Source organism: Callithrix jacchus, chromosome 7, assembly GCF_049354715.1.
Source record: "Callithrix jacchus isolate 240 chromosome 7, calJac240_pri, whole genome shotgun sequence".
Lineage (NCBI taxonomy): Eukaryota > Metazoa > Chordata > Mammalia > Primates > Cebidae > Callithrix > Callithrix jacchus.
In genome coordinates, this window is record NC_133508.1 from 129,090,489 (window position 1) to 129,098,324 (window position 7,836).

Below are 7,836 nucleotides of genomic sequence, written 5' to 3' on the forward strand. Positions count from 1 at the left end.
AACTGAGTGACAGGCAGCTGCTATTAATCATTGACTTATTCACCATTAGGGGGTCCTCATGTTAACAGCACTATGCTTGGGACACAACTGTGAAATAAGAAAACCAAAGTCCCTGCTTTTGTGGGACTCACATTTGGTTTTGTATTGTTTTGTTTCTTTGCTTTTTCTTTAAACCCAATGGGAAGAATAGTCTTTGATTTTTAGTATTATGATAGGGCTTAGCATGGCATGTTGCATTTAGGACCTAATTTTCTCATATTAGCAAAATAGATAATGTCAGTTTGTGTCATTGTAAGGAAAATGGGAAATACATTCAACCTCAACTAGTTAAAGTCTGAATGCGCTAGATATCCCCAAATCAGTAACAATCCTTAGACCTATATTACCATTATCCTAAACATTCTCACTCATTAATGGCTTATTAATCCCCTAGCTAGACATTTAATGTCTAACAAATTTGCTTGTGCCACATGGTTTGTGTGAATTTAAAAATCCTATGGTTTTCCCCTTTCTTCTAAGCTGCCTTTCTGAAAACAATTCAAGAAAGCAATAGGGAGTTAGGTAAACTCTGCCCTTTATGATTTTATCATAGAAATGAATAAGGGTGGTTAATTTCATGACACATTTAGCCTCCTTTTCAAATTATTTCTGCCCATAAAAATGTTTTCATATGGTACCAGATAACTCCCAGCTGCTCTATGTGCTGAGACATGCCTTTTCTGGCAATACTATTGGACTCCAATGGTACAATCACAATACACAAAGAGGCTTTTCCTGACTTTCCAGATCTTCAAGACAGTTCTTAGGAGGTGGGCCCAGCACTGCTAGAACTACCTTTTATTAAAATACTACTGGTTCCATAGTTTATATTACTCACTCTAAAATCTTACTAATTTCCAGACACTTGTTTTCCTGAATAAAAATGTCTCAAGACTCCATAGTCACATACTATCTTTGCATTAAAATGCAATTGCAGCTAAAATCAGGAATGAAAGCAAGACATCACTACTGATCTTAGAGAAACAAAAGGGATTATAATGTAATATTACAAACAACTGTATGTCAACAAACAAGACAACTTAGATGAAATGGACAAATTCCTAGAAAGACACGTACTACAGAAATGGACTCAAGAAGAAGTAGAACATCTGAATAGACTATAATAAGTAAAGAGACTCAATGAGTAATTTTAAAACTGCTCCTAAAGAAATTTCTGGACTCCGATGCCTTTAAACTGATGAATTCTACCAATCACTTAAAGAATAATTAAAACTAATCTTTCATAATTAGAAAATAGGAGAGAATACTCCCAAACATATTCTATAAAGCCAGTGTTACCCTGATACCAACCAGACAAAGACATCAGAAGAAAATTACAGACCAATATCTGTTATAAATATAGACACAAAAATCCTCAATAAAATACTAACAAATCAAATCCAGCAACTTATAAAGAAGATTATATACCATGACCAAATGGGATTTATTCTGGAAATGCAAGATTGGTCTAACATCAGGGAATTAATTTATGTAATACACCATATCAACAAAATAAAAACTAAAATTTGTCCTGGTGTGGTGGTTCATGCCTGTAATCTCAGCACTTTGGGAGGCCAAAGCAGAGGCTGCAGTGAGTTATGACACCGCATCTCTAAAACAAAAAATAAATAAATAAATTTAAAACAAATTAGATGATCATCCCAACAGATACAGAAAAAGCATTTGACAAAATCCAACACCCATTCATGATAAAAATATTTAACAGTTTAGGAATACACGATAACTTCCTCAACCTTATAAAGATTATCAACAAAACATTCACAGCTAACATTATACTTTCAATAAAAGACTGAATGTTTTCCCCTAAAGATTAGGAAACAAACAAAGATATCTGCTCTTGCCACTTTTATTCAATATTGTACTGGAAGCTCTAGTCAGTGCAGGAAGGCAAGGAAAGGGTATAAAAGGCATCCAAGTTGGAAAAGAAGAAGTAAAACAATCACTGTTTCAGCAAGGTTGCAAAATATAAGATCAATATACGGATATCAGTTGTAGTTCTATCCATTAATAACCTAAAAAAGAAAGAAAGAAAGCAATTCCATTTACAATAGCATCTAAAAGAACAAAATATTTAGGAATAAATTTAATAAGAGTGTAAGATATATACATTGAAAACCACGAAACATCACTGAAAGAAATTAAATACTTAAATAAATGTAAAGACATTTCATGTTCAAGGACTGGCAGGCTTAATGTTATTAAAATGCCTTAAATACTCCTTAAATTGATCTATAGATTCAGCACAGTCCCTATTAAACTCCTAGCTGTCTTTCATAAATTAATAAGTTGATCCTAAAATTTAGATAAAGATGCAAGGGACCTGGAATAGCTAAAAAAAAATCTTGAAAAAAGAACAAGATTGGAGGACTCACATTTTCTGATTTCAAAGTGCTTCAAAACTACAGTTATTGTTGGTGGGAGTGTAAATTAGTTCAACCATTGTGGAAGACAGTGTGGCGATTTCTCAAGGCCTTAGAAATAGAAATTCCATTTGACCCAGCAATCCCATTACTGGGTATATATCCAAAGGACTATAAATCGTTCTACTGTAAGGACACATGCACACGAATGTTCACTGCAGCACTGTTTACAATAGCAAAGACCTGGAATCAACCCAAATGCCCATCGATGATAGACTGGATTGGGAAAATGTGGCACATATACACTATGGAATATTATGCAGCAATCAGAAATGATGAGTTTGTGTCGTTTGTAGGGACATGGATGAATCTGGAGAACATCATTCTCAGCAAACTGACACAAGAACAGAAAATGAAACACTGCATATTCTCACTCATAGGCGGGTGATGAAAAATGAGAACACATGGACACAGGGAGGGGAGTACTAAACACTGGGGTCTATTGGGGAAAAAAGGGGAGGGCCAGTGGGAGGGGGAGGTGGGGAGGGATAGCCTGGGGAGAAATGCCAAATGTGGGTGAAGGGGAAAAAGGAAGCAAAACACACTGCCTTGTGTGTACCTATGCAAATGTCTTGCATGTTCTGCACACCCCCAAACCTAAAATGCAATAAAAAATTAAAAAAAAACAAAAACAAAAAAAAAAAACAAAACTACAGTTATCAAGACAACATTTTACTAGCCTAAAGATAGACATATAGATTAATGGAATAGAATTGAGGGTACAGAAATAAATACTTATATTTATGATCGATTGATTTTTAACAAGTGTGCCAAGATGTTTTCCTCCAATGGGGAAGAAATAGTCTTCCACAAATGGTTCTGTGAAAACCGGACATACATTTGTAAAAGAATGAAGGTGAAACTCTTCCTTACACCATACACAAGAATTAGCTAAAAATGGATTATAGAATTAAATGAAAGAGATAAACCTATGTAACACTTAGAATAAAAAGGGTCAGGTGCAATCCCAGCACTTTGGGAGGCCAGGGCGAGAGGATTGCTTGAGACCAGGAGTTTGAGACCAGCCTAGGCAGCAGAGTAAGACCCTGTTGCTACAAAAAAATTGAAAAACAAAAACAAATACAACAACAAAAAAAAACCGTGGCATATGTTTGTAGTTCCAGCTCCTCTGGAGGCTGAGGTGGGAGAATCGATTGCTTGAGTCTAGGAGGTTGAGGCTGTGGTGAGCCATGATTGCCACTACACCCCAGCTTGGGCAACAGAGCAAGACCCTGCCTCAAAAAAGAAAAGAATAGGAAAAAAATATATAAAAATAAATGTTTGTGATCTTAGGTTAGGAGTCTTAGATTCAATAGCAATAGCACAAGTGAAAGAACTAAGACAAATTAGACATCATTAAAATTAAAACTTTTTTCCTACTGTTACTATCAAAAAAGTAGAGAAACAAACCATCAACTAGGATAATTTATTTGAAAAATAGATATATGATAAGGAACTCTAATCCAGAATATACGAAGAACTCATACAACTCAATAACAATTATAAAATACGGTGAAAGATTGGAATAATTTCTCCAAAGATATATACACAACCAATAAGCACATGAAAAGATGTTTCACATCATTGGCTATTTGGTAACTGTAAATAAAAACCACAATGGGATGTCACTTTACACCCACTAAGATGACTAAAAAATTTTTTAAAGGTAATAACAATTGTTGGTGAGAACACAGAGAAACTGGAACTTTCATGCACTGCTGGCGGAAATGTTAACCGGCACAGCAATTTGAAAACAACCTGCAAGTCCCTCACGAAGGCCAAATACGGAATTACCATATGACCCAGCAATTTCAATTCTAGGTATGTACCCAAAAGAAGTGAAAACATACATCCACACAGAAACTTGTACATGAATGCTCATAAAAGCATTATTACTAATAGGCAAAAATCAAATGTCTATAAACTGATGAATAGATAAAATGTGATATAGCTATACAATGGAATATTATACAGCCATGAAATGAAATGAAGGTTTTTTGTGTTTTTTTTTTTTGAGACAGAGTTCCGCTCTTGTTACCCAGGCTGGAGTGCAATGGCGCGATCTCAGCTCACCGCAACCTCCGCCTCCTGGGCTCAGGCAATTCTGCCTCAGCCTCCTGAGTAGCTGGGGTTACAGGCACGCGCCACCATGCCCAGCTAATTTTTTGTATTTTTAGTAGAGACGGGGTTTCACCATGTTGACCAGGATGGTCTGGATCTCTTGACCTCATGATCCACCCGCCTCGGCCTCCCAAAGTGCTGGGATTACAGGCGTGAAGAAATGAAGTTTTAATACATACTACAGCATGAAGGAACCTTGAATATTAAGTGAAATACTAAGTGAAAGAAGGAAGTCACAAAAGACGCACATTGTACAATTCTGTTTATATGAAATGTCTAGAATAGGCAAATCTATAGAGACAAAGTAGTTTAATGGTTGACTAGGGCTGAGAGATTGGCAAGAAGGAGGGGAGCAACTGCTGATGGGAACAGGCTTTCCTTTGGAGGTAATAATAATGTTTTAAAATTAGATTGTGGTGATAGTTACACAACTGTGAATATACTAAAAACCATTGAATTGTATGGGTGATTTGTATCGTGTGTGAATTATATCTCAATAAAACTGTCAAAAATGCAATAGCAGGGATTCGTGTTGGATACAAAATTAATTAAAATAATATGGTTAATTTTTAACCTCCTGACTCAGTTTATTAAACTGTGAAAATCGGATAATGCCTTATTTCAAAAGGTTATATGAAAAAAGTATTGATTCCTTCATTTATTCAACAACAATATTTATTGAGTGCAGCCTGGATGTAAGCACTATTCTAGGTGCAGGGAATAGAGCGAGGAATATAATCCAGCCCTTGTGACACTAACGTTCCAGTAAGAGGAGACAATCAAATGACGCATATTTTAAGTGAGAATTAGTGTTACAGAAAAAAAATACAAATATCTCTAATTTCAAATATATATTTATTATATATACATATATGTTTGCATATATATAGGAGGAATGGAGAGAAGGTGAATAGGGTGGTGGATGGAATGTTCGATTTTAAGTTGATCAGGAAAGGCTTCACTGAGAAGGTGACATTTTAAGGAAGTCCTAAGGGAGCAAGTCCTGTAGTTAATCTGGGGGAAAAATCACTCCTGGTAGAAAAAGGCCCTAAGGCAGCAGTGTGCCTCTGGGTGTTCTAGAAGGAGTAAGAAAGCCAGCTCAGCAACAGCTGAGTGACAGAGAGGGGAGAGAAAAGATGATGGGGCATAAGGTGTGTTGGGTGGGGATGGGGGAGGTACAAGGGAAGACTGGAGCAAATCACGTAGAATTTTACTATAGATTGTTGTAAGAAATCTGGCTTTTTTCTCTGAGCAGGAAGAGCCATCAAAGGGTTTTGAGCAGATTAGCAAATTGATCTGATTTACATGTAAACACCTGGTGCTGCTCTGTTGAAAACAGATGGCAGGGCTGCAGCATCAGGAAGACCAATTCGAGACCTCTTCAGGGTCCAGGTAAGAGACAGGAAGGTGGCTTAGGGTGCTATTGGAGGAGGTGGTGAGGAAGGATTAGCATCTGTATATATTTTGAATGAGGAACCAACAGGATTTATGAACAGATCAATTGGGAAGTGTAGGAGAGAGACGTAAATGAAAGAGAAATAAAAATGAGTTAATAGGGCTGGGTGCAGTGGCTCACACCTGTAATCCCAGCATTTTGGGAGGCCAAAATGGGTGGATTGCTTGAAAAAATTAGCAGGGTGTGGTGTCGGGCACCTGTAATCCCAGCTACTTGGGAGGCTGAGGCAGGAAAATCGCTTGAACCTGGGAGGCGGAGGTTGCAGTGAGTCGAGATCACGTCACTGCACTCCAGCCTGGGCAATAAGAGCAAAACTCCGTCTCAAATAAAAAATGAATTCGTAGATGTTAAACGTTTAGCATAGCACCTGGCAAACGGAGACCACTGACTACTTTTAAGTTGTTATTATTATTCCTACTTTCTGTTATGAGAGTCATAGAAGATAATGTATGGAACCTGTCGGTCAGAGTCAGGTGGCTGCGCGCTCTGCAATCCTGAAGGCAGGCCTGAGAGCTACGTTAAGATGTAAATGTAATTTACTTTGCGAGGTAAGTTTTAAAAGCAACTCCACCATTTTATTATTAAAGCTTACAACATGATAAATTATGCTTTAAAAAATTTTTTTTCTTATAAATTATTAATACCTCTGATTTTCATATAGAAAGACCCTCTATTAGGTGCTGCCAAATAAGCCAGCTATTAGATTAGGAACTTACATCTCAATTCAGGTATCACTTATTAATTTGTTCGGTTGATGAAGCTATTTGTCTCATCGGGAAGCCAATTAAATTAATGCATCTATTTTACCTATAATTTAAAAAGAAAAAAAAATGTCTAGAAAGAGCAGAAACACTTTCCTTACCCAGGCTCTTATTATCAATTTAAGTTGACTTAGATCCAAAGGAGGAAAGGCTGGGAAGTGAAAGGGCGTTGACCCAGGGTGAAAGAGGGGTGGGAAGCTCAGGGAAGGGTTTCCGTCTTGGAAAAGACCAAAATAAGAGCTTCCACGGAAGTAAAGATTCATGCAGGAAAGGCCTGGAAACCTGACCATTAAGTGGAGGGCTCCCGTGGTCCTAATCCCCCCCGATGGTGACTGATAACCCCCATTGTGTCTGGGCCTAGTGCTTCCGGGCAGGAAGCCACAGCCTCTGTACCAGGGATAAGGCAGGCTGGGAGCAGGCCTGGTGAGGGCATCTCACTGCTACTTCCTTCTCTTAAGGAGGGTCGGGGTCACGCTCCCTTTCCCAGGACCTCAGAGGTCTGAGAGGTCACGGCTGGTGTGGGCTGCAGTGGAATCCTGCCTCTTCCGTGTGAAGGTCAGTCCTGAAAGGGGGTTGGGGTGAGGTGGCTTGTGAGGGAAGGGGTTTGAGGAGGCTAAGGGAGGAGGAGTGCGGGAGAAGAAGTTAAGAATTGGAAGATTCACACGGTGGCTTATGTTAGGGGGACATCGTGAGATTAAGGGTCAGCACGGAAAGTGATTTGAGCGTTGGGCTAGGAGAATTCTCTCTTCCTTGAGTTGTAAATTTTTTCAGATTTTACCTTTATATTTTGGCTAGTTTGGTTAATAATTTGGCTAATCAGTGAGAACACAATAAATATGAGTTGTTCACAAAAGCTGTGGACTTTAAAGATGGCGATTCCGAGCCCTGGGGGGCTCAGCCCGGCTCTTCCTGGAGTCCTGTTCATCTCCTCCTCACACTTTTAGACTAGAAGGATCTCAAACACATGCGCTTCAAAATGCTGACTAGGTTTGCCTCTGCCTGTGCATTTTCAAAGGTA

At 38.3% G+C, this 7,836-nt stretch overlaps 1 long non-coding RNA gene across 1 annotated transcript in view; it reads left to right on the forward strand.

Annotated features, from left to right (window-relative positions):
* Nucleotides 1-7,386: 7,386 nt before the first annotated feature.
* The window catches only part of LOC118143026 (uncharacterized), a 55,455-nt gene continuing 55,005 nt past the window's right edge, over nucleotides 7,387-7,836 (forward strand). Inside the window, exon 1 of the long non-coding RNA XR_013520253.1 lies at nucleotides 7,387-7,833. This is a non-coding gene — a long non-coding RNA (uncharacterized LOC118143026). The remainder of the gene's footprint in view (nucleotides 7,834-7,836) is intronic.